This window comes from Grus americana, chromosome 1 (assembly GCF_028858705.1).
Source record: "Grus americana isolate bGruAme1 chromosome 1, bGruAme1.mat, whole genome shotgun sequence".
NCBI classification, from domain to species: domain Eukaryota; kingdom Metazoa; phylum Chordata; class Aves; order Gruiformes; family Gruidae; genus Grus; species Grus americana.
In genome coordinates, this window is record NC_072852.1 from 92,613,033 (window position 1) to 92,628,691 (window position 15,659).

General features: G+C 41.4%; 1 protein-coding gene across 17 annotated transcripts in view; it reads left to right on the top strand.

The window, feature by feature from the left end:
- The window catches only part of ZBTB20 (zinc finger and BTB domain containing 20), a 488,423-nt gene that overhangs the window by 370,544 nt on the left and 102,220 nt on the right, over positions 1-15,659 (top strand). The gene's annotated exons all lie outside the window — the stretch shown is intronic.

Sequence of the window (15,659 nt, forward strand, 5' to 3'; positions counted from 1 at the left end):
TTTAAAACAATGATGCTTCTTGTTGTAATATAAAGGGAAATACAGTGCTACCACTTCATAATATTTACTATACTTAAGTAAAGACAGACCAAAGTTTTCCAAATGTCCACCAGCATTTTAAGCCACTGTTTTCGGATGTCCAAGTGGAGCTACTTAGTGAATGCCAAAAATAATGAGGACTTTTAAATTTAGATTTAGAACTCCATGTCCAAATACGCCTAGACTTTGTGTTACTTTAGATCTCCATTTTGCAATTTAAATTCATGTCTCCTACCCGTTCAGAGAGGAAAGTAGATGGCTGTTAAAGTGCTGCCTGGAATTTAAAAAACAACAAAAAAAGGCATAGCATAGTGAGAAAAATAGCTCTTTCATATTTGGGAGTGGAATTAAATTTATGTTCAAGTTGCGTTTTGATTGTTGGAGTTTCTTCAAAGGAATGCTAAAGTGCAAACGGACATTCATAATTTTTTCAGGTGCATGCTGAAACAATCAAAGAGGTTTCTTTTACTGATATGAGACCTAAAATATCTGACTTTTAACATTTAAAGTTGATTCACTACTTGTGCGGTGCAGAAAGAAACAGCACACCTCCTTCTCCCCCGCCCTGTGGGCAGGAACGCGAGATACGCTGCAGTGGCTGCGGAAGGTGGTATGACAATGCCAGCTACCAAGGAGATGTATTTGAGCTGACCTATCATGCCTATGGTGTCCCCATATTTCTTTCCTTTCCCCTTTGCCTTTCATTATAAGGTGTCCCAAATCTGTAATTTACAACGTGCTGTTCCAGTTTTGCTCTGATATATTTGCTACAAATAAGTAGGAGTCTATGCGCGCGCATAGCTCCCCGTGGCGGTGTCAGGCCCGTGAGACGAGGGGAGCAGAGGCCCCCACAGAATGCAACATGGCTTACGTCTAATGTGACATTTATTTGACTCGGAAAGGCAATTGATTAAAGTCCCATCAGACCTTTGCCATCATGTATTATGTATTTATCCAGCAGGGGCGGTTCATAACGGCCCCTGACAAATCCTATTATTTTTGTTGCAGAACTTCATAATATCGATAAAAAGTGTTAATGATACTCAGGGACATGAAGCACACACCGCTTATGTTAACACTTCCTGCGGCAGCGGCAAAATCATTTATGTCTGTGGCAGGGACCGCGTGCCTTCCAACATTTGCACAAAGGCACCAATTTATCGTCGTTTTACCTCTGCAGCGCAAGGCAGCTTAGGTGGAAGCAACGAGCTGGCTTCATGGTAGGTAGGCATGTGGAAATCCAGAGCTGAAATCGCTCTCTGACAGTGCTTTGCTGTGTGACCATGCATAAGTCACTTCCCATCTGTCTGCCTTTGTTTCTTGTCCTGTAAAACTAGAGTCACACACTTTCTGGCTTCTTTAAGTCAGGGTTATTCCACAGCCAGGGGCTTCTTTGTGCTCCTCCGTTCCCAACTTAGCAAGCGCCGTAGGAGCCTCACTTTATTTCAGGTACGTGCATAAAGTTTGTGTTGTTTGTACTGGTTCTCTCCTTTGTCTCTGGAAGATAGGTCCTTCAGGCCACTGATACTCTGAATTCTTTTAGGTAACAGAAAAAGTAGAATTGGGACATTTTTACTTGAGAATCTTTTAATGGTACCTGTCAAGCATGTTTCTGATCTACAGATAATAACTGATTTGTTCTGCCCTCTGCCTCAGTACCCAGCACTGGGCTCTCTTCTCATATCCCTACCCACAACTTGCCGATGATTTGGAGTCGTCTTCCTGCTCCTCCCCCAGGTTACACATGTGTCTGTCTGACTGTATGGCATCAAGGTTTTGGAGGTGGATGGGTTTCATGGATCTCTCCCCAGAATGATATTCCAGCTGAAGACGAATACAATTAATCTCTGCTCCACTGGAATGTCCTCAGGAGTTTGAGAGAGGCAGGTGGATTCTTTGTCAAAAATCAGCCTTTTCGTGAAAGAAGAGTCTTCTAACCAGTCTTGGGCCTTTCTGTCACATTGTCAACAGCGTGTAGCAGTATCAACAATACTAAGGTGCTTCACAGTAAGATCGGTAGCTACAGTAGGATAAATAGCTACAGTAGGACGCTTCTTTTCCTTCCAGAGGGCTACCCATTCAGATGGAACACATATAATATTGAAGAGTTATCCACTGTTAGCTTTGGTAAGTGCAAATCAGAAATGCACCAAAGTGATCCTGAGGAAAGAAGTTGCAGGGCATATTAACCTAATTCCATGAACATCTGTCCATTTCCTTGAAATAGGCTTCTGATGTAACCGGGTTGTACTGAACTCCAGCATCATTCCTATTAGATTCAGCACTGATTCTAATCCTTGTTATTTGACATCCCGTTTAAAAAAAAAAAGAAGAAGAAGAAATAAAAAAAGTGCCATTTATTCCTCAGCTTCATGAAGACATATTCGGTCAAGTAACGATGACCTAAGGGAAGCTGAGCAGCATCTTACTGATCTCATCATAGTTATGAGAACCATCCATCATATGGTCAATGATTTGTATGTCAAAAGACACCCAGCAGTATTCCAGCCTGCCAGTTGCCAGCTTCTGAGAATAGCATTCACTTTATCAGACATGATGATGCTCAAATAGGCTTTGATATCTATGTATGTGTCCCTGCTGTTGGTACTTGTTCACCACCAAACTGTCATCTGTTAGCACTCTGAACCATCGGCGTGAAATAGCAACTAATTAGCACCGGCTGAATCCCTTTATTTGGTTAGTGTGCTTCGTATTGTTTCGCAGATGAGGAACAACAACGATTGCTACATCAGAAACAGGGAGGAGGCATCTTTTCTTTTCTCAGGTTTCTTAAGCAGCTCTCCATTACTTCAGAGGAGGATAATAACCTTCAGGTCAAGCTTATTCATGAATCAAAAATGAACATTTGCAAAATGCCAAAAAAGTCTAGATGTAATAAGCCTTATGTTTACAACAGCTTTCAAGAGTTAGCATTTTTCAAGAATTATCATAATTAATGTAATAAATAGACATGCAAATTATCCAGAAGAAACAGTTAATCTGCTTCTGCAAATAAGGAGTTCTTGGAAGGGAATGGTCACCTACTCAGCAATCTGAGACAGGAAAGGGGTATTTTCCCCCCAGCTTTTATCTGTCTCCTGAAGGAAGGGAAAGTTCCAAAAAAAAGAGAACCTGGTCAGAAGCCCTTTATTTGGCATTTGCAAATGAGAGAAATGGTGAAACAGGCTTGAAATAGCAGTGGAGCAGAAATTCTGCTCTGATGTGTTTATAGAAAACAAACAGTATAACGGGGAATGCACCTTGGGATGGATGTTCTTGAACAAGTGCCACAACTTTAAGCTTTATTCTTTGTCTGAAGACATAACTATCAGATGGACTTCAACAACAGATTTACATAACAAAAACCCCTTATTTAAAACAAATCTGACAAAGTTCATGGGTTTGTTCTAAAACATCTTTAGTAAAAATAGATTCAATATCCAGAAAACCAGAAGTGCAAAATTTGATACTAGTTTTTCATTCAAGCATTAGTTTTAAGTGTTAATGTTCAAAATATTTAACAAATAATAATGGCTGCCCATAGCTCTGAAGTTTATGCGTGGATTATGACAGAGGCATGTACGCAACCTGCTTTCTAATTGCAGTACCTACAAGATAACCATGAAGTTGGATGAGATTGAATTTAAGATTGGCCAGCATGACAGCTGAAAATGTCACACCTTTCTGCCATTATGCTTACTAGAGATCTTTTTGTTCTGGGTTATTTTTCATCTAATTAGCATTATATAATGTATTGAGTGTTAGCCTTTTTTTGAAATATAACAGATTACAGCAGGGAAAAGAAAAGGACTTTAAACTAGACAGTTCTAGGAGCATAACATTTTAGATTTAGCTAGAAAAAAGAAAGGGATGGAAAGAAAATGCAGTTGTTCAGTGCGCTTTTACCCCACACTGGCATAATTTAATGTATTTGGATGGAAAAGACCACCTTGCTGAATCAGTAGCAGCATTTCCTACAGCAGTTTGAACACCAACCATCAAAATATTAAGACAGTCCAGTTTGTTAGGTCTGAAATCACTGCGCAAAATGGCACAACTAGAGCGTAGGAGAGGTTTTCAGAATATTCCCTTTGCAGTTACGGTAAATGATCTTCCAGCTTTGGCAAGCATGTTGCTGTTCTACAGTTATATCACCAAATGTCTCTCTTTTCTGAAATATATTGTCAGTCCTTCTCCTTATGCAGAAATCCTCTGTGATGTACCCTGCTTTCACGTCATGTTGTATACCTGTCTCCAGAAAATGTACACACCAGATATAAGGTTAAAATGGCACCAAGAGCGAGGAGCGCTGGAGGAGAGGTTATTGTGAAACTGGATATCCAGAAATAGGTGGTTTCCCAAAAGTCACCACTTGATCAAATGATCATAGATTTGACTATTGAAACCGGCGTTTGAAATACGAGCGCTCACGGAGGTCTAAATGCCAGACCACGTCTCCGTATTCATGCTGAATCTCTTACGTGTAGGACACCATGATTGAAAATGAGCTTGTAAGAGTATCTCCTCCATCTCCTTTTTCTCTCTGCCTCTCCCACTTAAAAAAAGAAATGAAAGCCGTCTGCCATGTAGCTTAGCTGTGTGCCATGACAGAGGTGTACATGTCAAAACATAGGTGGTTAGTCTTCAGGCCATGCTTCGCAAAGGCTGTTTTACCTCGTGGTGGGAATGGCAACTCTTAGACATAAAAGATTCACAGTGTATTAAGAAATAATGTTTTCTTCCTCTGAAGTTCTTGTTCACTGCTGCTTCTTTCCATCATTTTGGATAATATTATGCTGAATATGGTTCACAAATTCAGCCCCCCAGGTAATATTTTCATTTCATATGTTTGCATGCCCAAAATATTAGATTTTTGCACACCACTGAAGGCATATGCTTTAGGATTTGAATAGATCTCACTCTTTCCCATTCTGTCATATTGAGTTTTAAGTTTAATAGAATAGCTGTATCAGTTTTCTGAATGCTGTTTTCTAATGTTTGAGCTTCTTAAGCATACGCTAAACAGCTTGATTTTTCAGAGACAAAATTGGAATCCCAGCTTCAAACAGCATACAATTTAAAGGTATTCATGCTTCACCCAATCACCAAAGTAAGGATCAGTTGCAACATTTAGATCTGGATGTCTGTTTAAATTTCATATTCATCTGTGTTCACTTATCCTGGATGTCTGTAAAAGGGATTAATTGAATTTCACTTTTTGCAGTAAATCCACTTTTACATAAAAGACAAAAATTAATGTGTTACATTCTGGATGCTCTGCAATACGCACTGAAGGTTGTGAAGGAAACCTACTACGTGTGATCAGCATATAACCAACCCTGAAGAATGATGTGTTTCAGAAACCGTTTTTCAATTTTTGCACTTAACAAATCCTTCAAGTTTTGATTGTTAGTGCAAATTTCTTGCGTGAATGTCTGTGCATGCTTAGCGTGGTCTAGTTACGACACTAAATAATTAAATTCTGCCACAGAAGACTAAAACAAAAATGCAGCTTTTCTTCCAGTGAACTTTAATGGAAAGGCAACAATTTTAGTCACTGAATTACCTGTAGACTCAGGCATGCCTCAGGGAAGATTGTCAAAAATCCTGGTTTTTTTCTTAACTTGTTGAAAATATGCTGGCAGATCATTTCTTTTGGAGCCTGCAAATTAATCTCACATCGATACCTTCTACTGTGACTTCTGTGGCACCATCTTCACCTTCCATCCTGGCATGGCTGTGTTTTGATGCACGTCATCTTGGTATATCCAGCGTGCCAGCGCAACGCCGTTGCCTTGCTAGCGGTCAGCCCAGTTTGTCGTATTGAAGAAATTCACAAAATGTCATAGCCTGAATAGATCAAGACAAGCACATAACATGTTCAGGGAGAAGCGACGCTTTTGTAAGTCTTTCTGTTCACCAAGTACTTCTCCTCCGTATCTTATTCCAGCCGCATTTTGTTGGGAGGCAGGGTCCAGCATTCGAACGAGATCTAAGGCATTCAGCAAGCAGATTGGGAGATGAATGGGCGTCCTGTTCTGGGAATAAGAATATTTTGAAAGCACAAAAGTGACCTAGATATTTAATTCACCTGTACAAGTAAACTGCTGAGAGAGTTGTAGCATCTTTGAACTACCCAAAGGACAGAACCGTAAAAATAACATGGAAACATTACAGGTGAATAAGGCCTAAGTATTGTTAATGAGCAATTTATTGAAGCTGATTGATCCTCTTATGGCTGTTAAGCATGCTCCCACTTTTTCCCACTCTACATCCCCTCCCTTTGAGTGGCCTCATAATAAGAAATGTTGCCCACTCCCCCCAAATCTTACTAGTTAGAAAATGCTATTTTGTTTAACTAAAAAATTGTGGAAATACAGCCTTCACCTCGCCCAGCAATTCTTTTTCCTCCACTTCTCCATCTCCCCTTCAGGTAAGCATTTGCTCACCTTACAAATCTTCATCTTAAGTCGTCATTTCCCTTGTGATACTGTATCAAATGCTGTACTGATAGATTAAATTTACTGCATTTCCTTTGTCTGGATAATCAGTTGTCTTATCAAAGAAAGTTATCAGGTTAGTCTACTACAATCTACCTTTGGCAAACTCATGTTGTGTTTTATCCCATTTTCCATTTACCTGCGTGTGTGTCTCATTATTTTCGCCTTCAACGTTTGCTGCACTCGTGCTATTGAAGCTCGTGATGTTACGTCAGTATCAAAGAGGTGTAAGTGAGATCAGAATCAGTTTCAATGTGCTGTAGCACAGCCTTGCAAAAGCCTATTCATTCTCATGCCTGCAAAGTGTTAAGTTCTCATCCGACAGACAAATAAAATATCGTTTATTATTTTTCATTGTCATTATAGCAAAGGGCAGGTGAGCTGATTTTGAGCCTTGGCTGGTGAATATTTGCGATGATTTGCAAAAAGGTTTCTAGAGATAGAATCAGAGACATCTACCTGCACATGAGAGTGCTTGGGCACTTGCATTAGCAAAACCTTAATGTATGTATCAGTAATGAAAATCTTAATTAAGAACGCTGCATCATTGTCCATGAACACTCTTTCTTTCTCTGTGTGTGAAGTCCTTTGTGTATTGCAGCATCTACCTGGTCCAGACAGACAGAGCCCTTGAAGAGTGTCTGGCAGATCTTCTCTTGATTATTAACAACTAGGAAATGGCAAACTCTTACTCTTCTTTTGTCTCGACACCGGTGCTCAGAATAGTAGAGCATACAGCAAAACTTACAGCTTGTTAGGATTTTCCTATTGCTTTTTCCACTTTGTTATTATATGGGTGGGATTCAAAATCCAGTTGCATTGATTAGAACTGAATTATGTAGCTTAGAGTTGCCAAAATGTGCACAGACACCTGTTTACCCAAAAGTATACCTTTTCCTTGAGAAACAATGCACTTACCTAGGCCATGTTCTGTATGCACAAAAAGCGTGCTAATGGGATGTGAAGACTGAGATTTTAATCTCCCTAAACTCAGGAAATTTAGAGTTAAGGTTCCCACAGCAACCTTACCTCTGCCCCCTTCTTACAGTAGGGTCTCTTACCGTATGATCCCTAGCTTGGGCTTACCAAGGCAGGACAGTACAGAGAGAAGACAGTGTGATGGGTAGGATCTGCAGCGTTTTTTCCCCTGTAGTTATATTCCGGTGACATTTTGTTTGTTGAGCACCACCTATATGTTTGATGTGGTTTGGAACACATTCAGAAAACCTCTCAAAGTATTGGACATACAAGTGAGTTATAGGAGTTATAGGCTGATAAAAGCGCAGACAGTGTACGGTGAGGAAGGGTGTATGCATGCACACACACATGCACACATGCATTTCTCTGTGTGAAAGCCCATTAGAGTGGTGTCTTTTGCTTTTAAGTGAGCCAGACTCGCTGTCACGTCACTGACATGGATAGTTTCTGTGGACTCACACCTGAATAGTAGGAGAATATGTCCCAGAAAAGGCAAGAGCAGGAGGTACTGCTGTTTACTTTGAATGAGAAACAGCTATGGAGTCTCTTCTGTCTGCAGAAATCAGCAGAGTTGAGCCTCTTACAGAAATCTACACATGCAGTGACTTTCCTTTTGCAGTACTGTTGCATCTTTAGAAAGAGTTCCTCCAGCCTGGCAGAGGAGTTCTTGCTGAGGCCAGTGGTTCATGCAAGGCATAAAAGCCACGTATGCCTTTACGTCATCATATAAAAAAATAGTTCTGAGAGTGAAACCCATGTAATCCAATAATCAATCAGACTGCAGCTCCTGTTTCAGCCACCACTAATGTTCTCAAACCCGACACTTACTCCACTAAGATGTTAAAACCTGAAATACTCCAGATTAAACAAAATGTTTACATTGAGCAAATGACTGATTCTTATCTGCTTGGTATCATATCAGTGCATTTCTCTCTAGGCACAATATAAGTGAGGAATCATCTCCAGTCTGATTTGATGCTATTCGATACCAAAACGCAATGATGCAATAAAACTATAGAAGTATGCAATGGTAAATTTAATTCAGAATCTTTATGGAAAGCTATTGCCATCACAACGGAGCGCCACGTGTTGCAGGCAGGGCAGAAGGATATGGTTGTCCTTGTCCCACCTTAAGTACCAGTTCAAAGTTTTTTTGAGAGTACATAATCATAGGTCTGTACTGGTAGTTGAAGCATGATCTTGAAAGCAGATCGTGCCACCTACGCGTTTTCTGACCTTATTGCCAGCGATTCCCCGCCAACTGTTAAAACTCAGGGTAAGTAGCCTGGGCTTGGAGAGAGCAGCCTTGAGCCACCCACCAGCAGACAGGACTGAGCAGCACGTGGGTCCAGCCATTGCCATTCTCTCCAAAGTGCACGAGGTGGAGCTGGCTCTTGTGAAAACACCAGGCCAGACCTTCAGCCATGCTCCTCAAGAGTGCATGTCTGTACGCAGGGTCTGAGCCCGCTCCCGGTGTAAACAGTATCCCCCAGTCCTCCCTGTTACAGCTCAGTCACAGATTGCAAGAAGAGTGTCTGGTTTTCTTTTTTTTTTCTTTTCTTACTGGTCATTTACACAACTGAGTGTCTACAGTTAGGAAACTGTAGCTCAGTGTCTGGGAGAATCTTTAAGAAAAGAAAGATATTTTAATATGGTAATAACCTTGTTATTTCCAAACCAAATGGTTTCAAACATGGCAGTGCTGCTACTTCTCTTTCAGGACTATGTACGTGTCAAGTTTGATGTTTTAAAACAAAGCTGTGTTATAATTATACAAGCGTGTTTAAGAAAAAAAGGCTTATGGAAAACTTAACAGCTGGAAACTGTTTTTTACATACTTGGATGACTCAAAAACAGCTGAATGGGTTTTTGCAAAGCTTTACCAAAAATGTCATTTCTGGATTGAGACAAGGCATGAGAAATATCTGCTGAAAAGGTAACAGTTTCAGAAAGGTATAAGCAACTATAGACAGAGATTATTTAATTCATCAACTTCCACTATACAGCCATTAATGTAATGCTATAAAAATAAAAGAATTCGTATTTACATAGTTTTTCAAAGATTTCAAAGATCTGTGCTAGACTTTAAGGAACTAGGCTTTGTAGCTGTGAGTTAATCAAATATTAATATTTATATTTCTTTGAAATATCACATATCCAAACAGGAAAACAAAGACACAGAGAAAGGTACAGGGCTTGCCAGAGTTTACACAGAAAGAGAAGATGACCACGTTTAGCACCCGTGCCTTCGGACGGCTCAGCCTGCGCAGGGCGGCTGCGCTCACGGGTACGCTCGGCATCGGGGAGCTCCCGGGTCGCCTCTCTCTCTCTGACTCCCGTTTCAGGCGCACCCAGCTGGCAGGTGAAGAGCCTCGGTCGAACCCATGCACTGGGCTCAGGTACCCAGCTCCCTTCTTTCTGTCTCCCACTTCATTTCCAAAGGCAAAATCTGCCAAACGCTGCCTGCTGTGATCGTGAAGCTTGACTACGTTGAAGTATCGCCCCCAGTTACAAGCGCGCGCACACTCCTCCTTCTCCCGAGGACTGTCGCCGTGAGAGAGCTGTCACCGGAGACCTATTCTGGGGTCTTATTCAGGGAATGGTCCAATCTATAAGTCGGTAACAATCATTTTACTGTTTGAAACCTCAGTCAGTGAATAAATATGATTTTACTGCTGCTTGGTTTGGATGTTGAGCTGTATTGGAGGAAACTGCTCTTCTTTCATACTGAATTTTGTTTCAGGGTGGTGTGTGTGAAAAATAACACAAATAGGAGTATTTTTGGATGATCATACTGAACAGTCAGCAAGAAGAAAAGTACAGTATGGTGAAGGGAAATCTGTTTGTAGTAAAAGCAATATGAGCTTGTGGTTTGCTAAAGGGGCCGGTACATGAGTTTTCACTTTAACCCTAACCGTAAAACTCCCTCCGATGCTGAGGAAATCACTTGATCTCCTGTCGTTGCACCTCAGTTTCTTCCTCTCTATATTAGTGGTAATCGTGACCTGGCTCACCAGAATACCGTTCCTCTGGAAGTTCAGTGATTATCAGAGGTTTTGTAGAGATGCTTTTCTAACCTAACAAGCCCACTCCTTGTCAACGTTCAGAGTGCCGTTGTCTTACTTTCCCGATTAAACGGGCTTTTATGGCTTTGACTCCTTTTAGCTCCGCAGAACCAGATTCTGGGAGGGAGAGCAAGACTTGGCGCTGCATTATGCCGGAGATTTTCAGTAGCAACCCGAGGTTAAGAATTCAGTGCTGGTATTTCAGTGGGACATAAATATCATTTTATTTTCTAAGCACAGCTGATCTGAGCTCCTTGAGAAATGGTAATCATGAGACAGACTTCAGCTTGCCGTTTTTGCAGGCACATTTGCAGTAGCCCCACATTTAGCTAGATTTAATCTGTGCACCTAAACTATGGATTCACATTAAGAAAAAACTTTAGAATTTAGCCAGCTAGGAACACCTAACTCCACAAATTCTCTCGACACAGCAGGGTGCCATCGATCTTTTCTCAGCTTTTCAAAAGCTCTGACTGTGTGCCCTACAATTGACCATCTTGCTCACGAAGGGCCCCAGTTTTGTTTTCCCTTTCTCATTTCCCCCTTTGAGTGTTGCCAGTCGTTCTCACAAGAAGCTGTCCTTGTACTCCTCCCGAACCCAAAACCACAGTTTACACCAGTCTTTAACTGGGCAATAGAAGGAAAGGGCGCTCTTTGCATTTTGCTAGCAGCTTCTCTTCCTCTGCATCGCAAATAATTTTCTGATCCAAAACTACTTCACTATTGCGTTTAAGTGTTTAGCGATTCTCATACCTAAACCAATTCAAATGCTGAGCCGTATTGTTATGCAGCTCTCTCCTCCCTGTACATATATATCCTACGCACTGGGAAGTGCCAGGTTCGTGGATCTTTTTATCAGAGCTCATCAGTTCTTGCTTTCCTGAGTCATCTTCTAGATTGTATGATTTTTAAATATTCGTTGACTAGAGGATGATATGTTGAGATGACTGGATAGAGAAAAGAGGAGAAGGGATAATAAAAGGCAGAAGTCAGTGAGTTGGCTAGTCTGTTGGAGATAAATCCTTCCCTGGAGAAAGAGTTACATCCTCTAAGGCCCAGGGCAGTTTGAGTATAACAAAGTTGCAGGCTGGCAAATTCTCTACTTTGCTGCTAACTATTATGAACAGAACTTTAAAAACCCACAACAGACCTTTAAATGAAATAGCATTTCAACTCTGACTGAAGTAGGAGAAACAAACTAAAACCTAGTAAGCAGTCTTAGAAAGAAAGTATTTCTCATTATAGTCCATACAAGAATTGGCATCATTTAAATAGCCCAAGTGCATATGGGAGGCATTTAGGAAGCAACAGAAACTTTGCAGCATCCTCTTTGCTCCCACTCCACTCCAGCAGGCTTTTGTTCTTCAGCGTAGCTGCCTTTGCCGGACTGCGTCTTGAGCTGCCGCCAGTTTTGGCTGAAGGTTTTCAGGCTTTGTCAGGAGCGACTGAAAAAAAGGTATGGGGAGAAAACAATGAAAATTTTCGTTTTCTTGCCTAATTGAAATGGCGACATCGGTTTGGCTGTTTGAGAGTGAGAGGCATGGCAGAAAGTACAGCCTCTTCATTTTAAACAACATAACTGTTTTACAACCCACTTTGCACAAATGGAGCCGTGGAGGTAGGCAGGACGGGTTGTGAGAGAAACAGGCTGCAAAGAGAAGCAATGCATTCTCGACGTTAACAGTATGACCCTTTGATACTATATATGCCCAAAGTTTTGTTCAGCTTGCACAGCAAGGTTATGCTGCCTGTGTATTTACGGCCCACCTGCATGTACGTGCTATTTGTGAACCTTTCCCTCAGCCCATTTACAGTTTGCCCAGGGATTTAGCAGAGTTTTGCAATCTCAGAGAAGTCTGGTTTGTCAGATGTAGCGTTAAATGAAATTGGTTTGTATTGCAACAGGATTGGTGGGAGGATCAAAGTCTTGGTATAAAATAAAAGGAGTTATTTGGCTTCTGTGTGCTGAAGTGTTTCTATTTCCCTCCATTTTTTCATTAGTATATTAATCTTAAGCTATTAAGTTCTCCAGCAGCAAGTAAAATATTGTTCCAGAATGGTTATTAAAGAGAGGATTGGCTCTTCAGTTACTGCGAGAAGGGGTGCATGGTACTTGTATGGAGGGTCTCGGAAACTGGGGGAGGGTTAAAGTTGATCAACATTTCATTTTAAAATCACAGAGGTGAGCACCTAGACAACACAATATATCTGATAATTCTAACTTACCCTGAAAAGCCTGTGGTCAGCTAGAAATTTGGCAGATTGTCTCTCAGGGCAGGAAGTAATTCTGGTTTACAAATTTCAAAGCCAAAATCTGTTTTAGTATTTCTTAAATGTCAAAACAACCCTCTGACCTTGAAAATTACTTTCTCTGTATACTTTTTGTGCTTTTAAGTAGAAAACAGGCCTTTTTTTTAATGAAATATTGCAGCCTGTTAGTCATCAAATCTGAGAATTTAGAGAAGGAAAAGTGACATTAACTCATCTTTTCTTTCCCTTTGCCAGTGCAAGAACGGGCGTCATTCATATCAATGGCAGCTGGAGGGAAAAAGACTTGCTAACCTTTAACTATGCTTCCAGTTTATTTCCATAATATGCACTACATCTTCTCGACTGCTCAGTCCTCCGTCTGCAGCGTTTCAGACCTAAAATAATAATAATAATAATAATAATAATAATAATAATAATAATAAGTGGGAGGACAAGTTTCTCTGCTGTGTATCAGAAGTGACCTCCCGTGTCTCGATTTTGGTCTGTCCCCATCTAAGCACTGCAGGAAGGTAAAGGCCATATGTTGCACAGTTCTGTAACCCAAACTGATCATTCCTGACCCTTAATATAATCGGTTTAACTTAAATATGACATTTGAGCAGCCCATTTATTTGACATATCTCCGATATTCTCCTTTTCTGTAAAGTTGTCATGCCACTTCTGAATGTTTGGTGGGTTTCCCTCCTCTGAAGATATGCCATGCCTTCATTCACCTGTTCCCAGGTGCTGCTGCTCTACACTAAAGCGACTTCAGATCCTTTTGGTTCCGATATTATGAACTTCAAAACTTCTTACGGAGTGAGCTCTGGGCCTCTTCTGCCTCAGTTATCCATAGTGTCTAATGTTACGGCATTCTCCAAGACTTTCTGCCTGAGGAGCTGCAATTACTATGTAATTGTTAATGACTTAACTTTCCCTTGATTTCTGTGACCGGGGAGGTGATATTTTCAGCACTTAGCTGCAGAGGAAACTGAGGCATGGGATGAATCACTTCTTGATTTAACAGAGCACCTGAGCACAAATTACTTTTAATTTAAGGGTCATTTTAAGAGATTTTTCTAAGAAATCATTTGAAATGTCTGCCTCAAATAGTCTGTTGAAAAGCATTTTAAAAAGAACTGCGTGGTCTTTATAGCAATTGATTAATTAGGTACCGTTGTTACGTAGAGATGGGGAAACCAAGGCATAGTATTTGCTTAAGGTCGTACAACTTGAGAGCTGATGCTCACAGAGTTCAGCAGCTTTCTCTTCATAGTCTTTTGTGGTTGCGTTCCTTCCTTTCTCCCTGTGGTTGATCATTTAAAAGATTGAACAAGGCTCTTTGGAGAAGAAATTAAATTTGGAGGTGTTGGCTGTAGTGTTCCAAGGTGATGGTTATTCAGCCAGTTTACAATGTAGCGTTATAAATTATTAAGTATATTAAAATGTTAAAAAGTAATACCTGCTCAGTGATCTGCCAACTTAATATAGAGCAAACACCTACTACTCATCTGTAGTTAAATTATTTAATCTAGAACTAATCTACCGTTCAAACCAGTTTCATAAATGAAATAGTTCTATCACTGAAAATAATTAATTGTTCAAACCCATAGGGCTAAATCCAGCAGTGACCTAAATGATAGGAGAGAATTACACGTCGGACCCAAGCGCGTGGGAAAATAAGCAACAAAATAGTATACGTTGCCCCGGTTCTCTCTTATCCCGGCCAGTATCGCGCACTTTTGTTGGTAGGGCTTTTTGCTGTGCTGGCTTTGCCCCCCGCTTCCTCCCTCCAGCATCTGAGTTCCAGCACTTTTATGACCATCTCACAGGGAAAGCTGGTAGAGGTTTGTATCCGTTTACACCCATTCTGCGACCTGGCACGGGGCTTGGGCCGTGGCTGGTCTGGCTGAAGCACTTGGCTCGGTAGGGCTGACCCCGCGTCCCGGCGGGGAGCTGCCTGCCAGAGCTCTCCCAGTGACCTCAGTTGAATTGCTACCGATTCACCCTGATGTAAATACGAGCAGATCGCAGGCCAGGAGACCTCTGTGGTGAAGTGCTTCCAGCATCCCATTTCAGGAAAAATAGCGAGCCCCTTTGAAGAAGAAAAAAAAAAAAATTTTTTTTTTTTTTTCTCTCTCCGAACACCTCCACAAAACAATATGGGGGAAAGGAGGAGAAGAGCAAATATTCAACAGGAAATTTTTTCTTCAACCTTCTTGGAGAAGAAAAATTCCCCCACAAATCAAAACAAGATGGAGCCCTGGAGCCCCACCTGCTGACTTGAGGAAGCCGAGAGAAGAAAGGGAAGATGCCTGGTCCCGTGCCAAGCATTCAGTGCTGGGCTTGTAGCGCTCTGATGTGGCACTTAAAGCTCATGGGCACCTGGAGCCAGCGTTACAAATGCAACAAAAACTCTCATGAAAACGAGCCTCTTAACAGCGTGTTGAGCTGGTCTGCCATGGCCTCAGGAAACCCCCCTGGCTAGACAGGGCCTTTTTATCCACTACATTGCTCTGACTCAAAGAGAAATCTCACGGTAACCTCCTTGACCAGAAACCGAGCGTGCGTATAGTCTGCAGCGTAGGGCTTTGCAGTTTCCTTATTTTCAGTTAATCGTTTCCCACCTCCTGCTCTGAAGATGCCTGCCCTACCTTTCTTTGCTGCCCCATTCCATGTGGGGCCCAACGCTGCAAGCACGTGGCACGTCCTCGGTCATCGGGCTTCCCGCCGTCCTTCCTTTGTGGTCAGATCCTTAGCTGATGTAAACTGGCCTAGGGCCACTGATTCGAGTAGGGATTTTCACTGGTTGAACATTTGGCCCTTT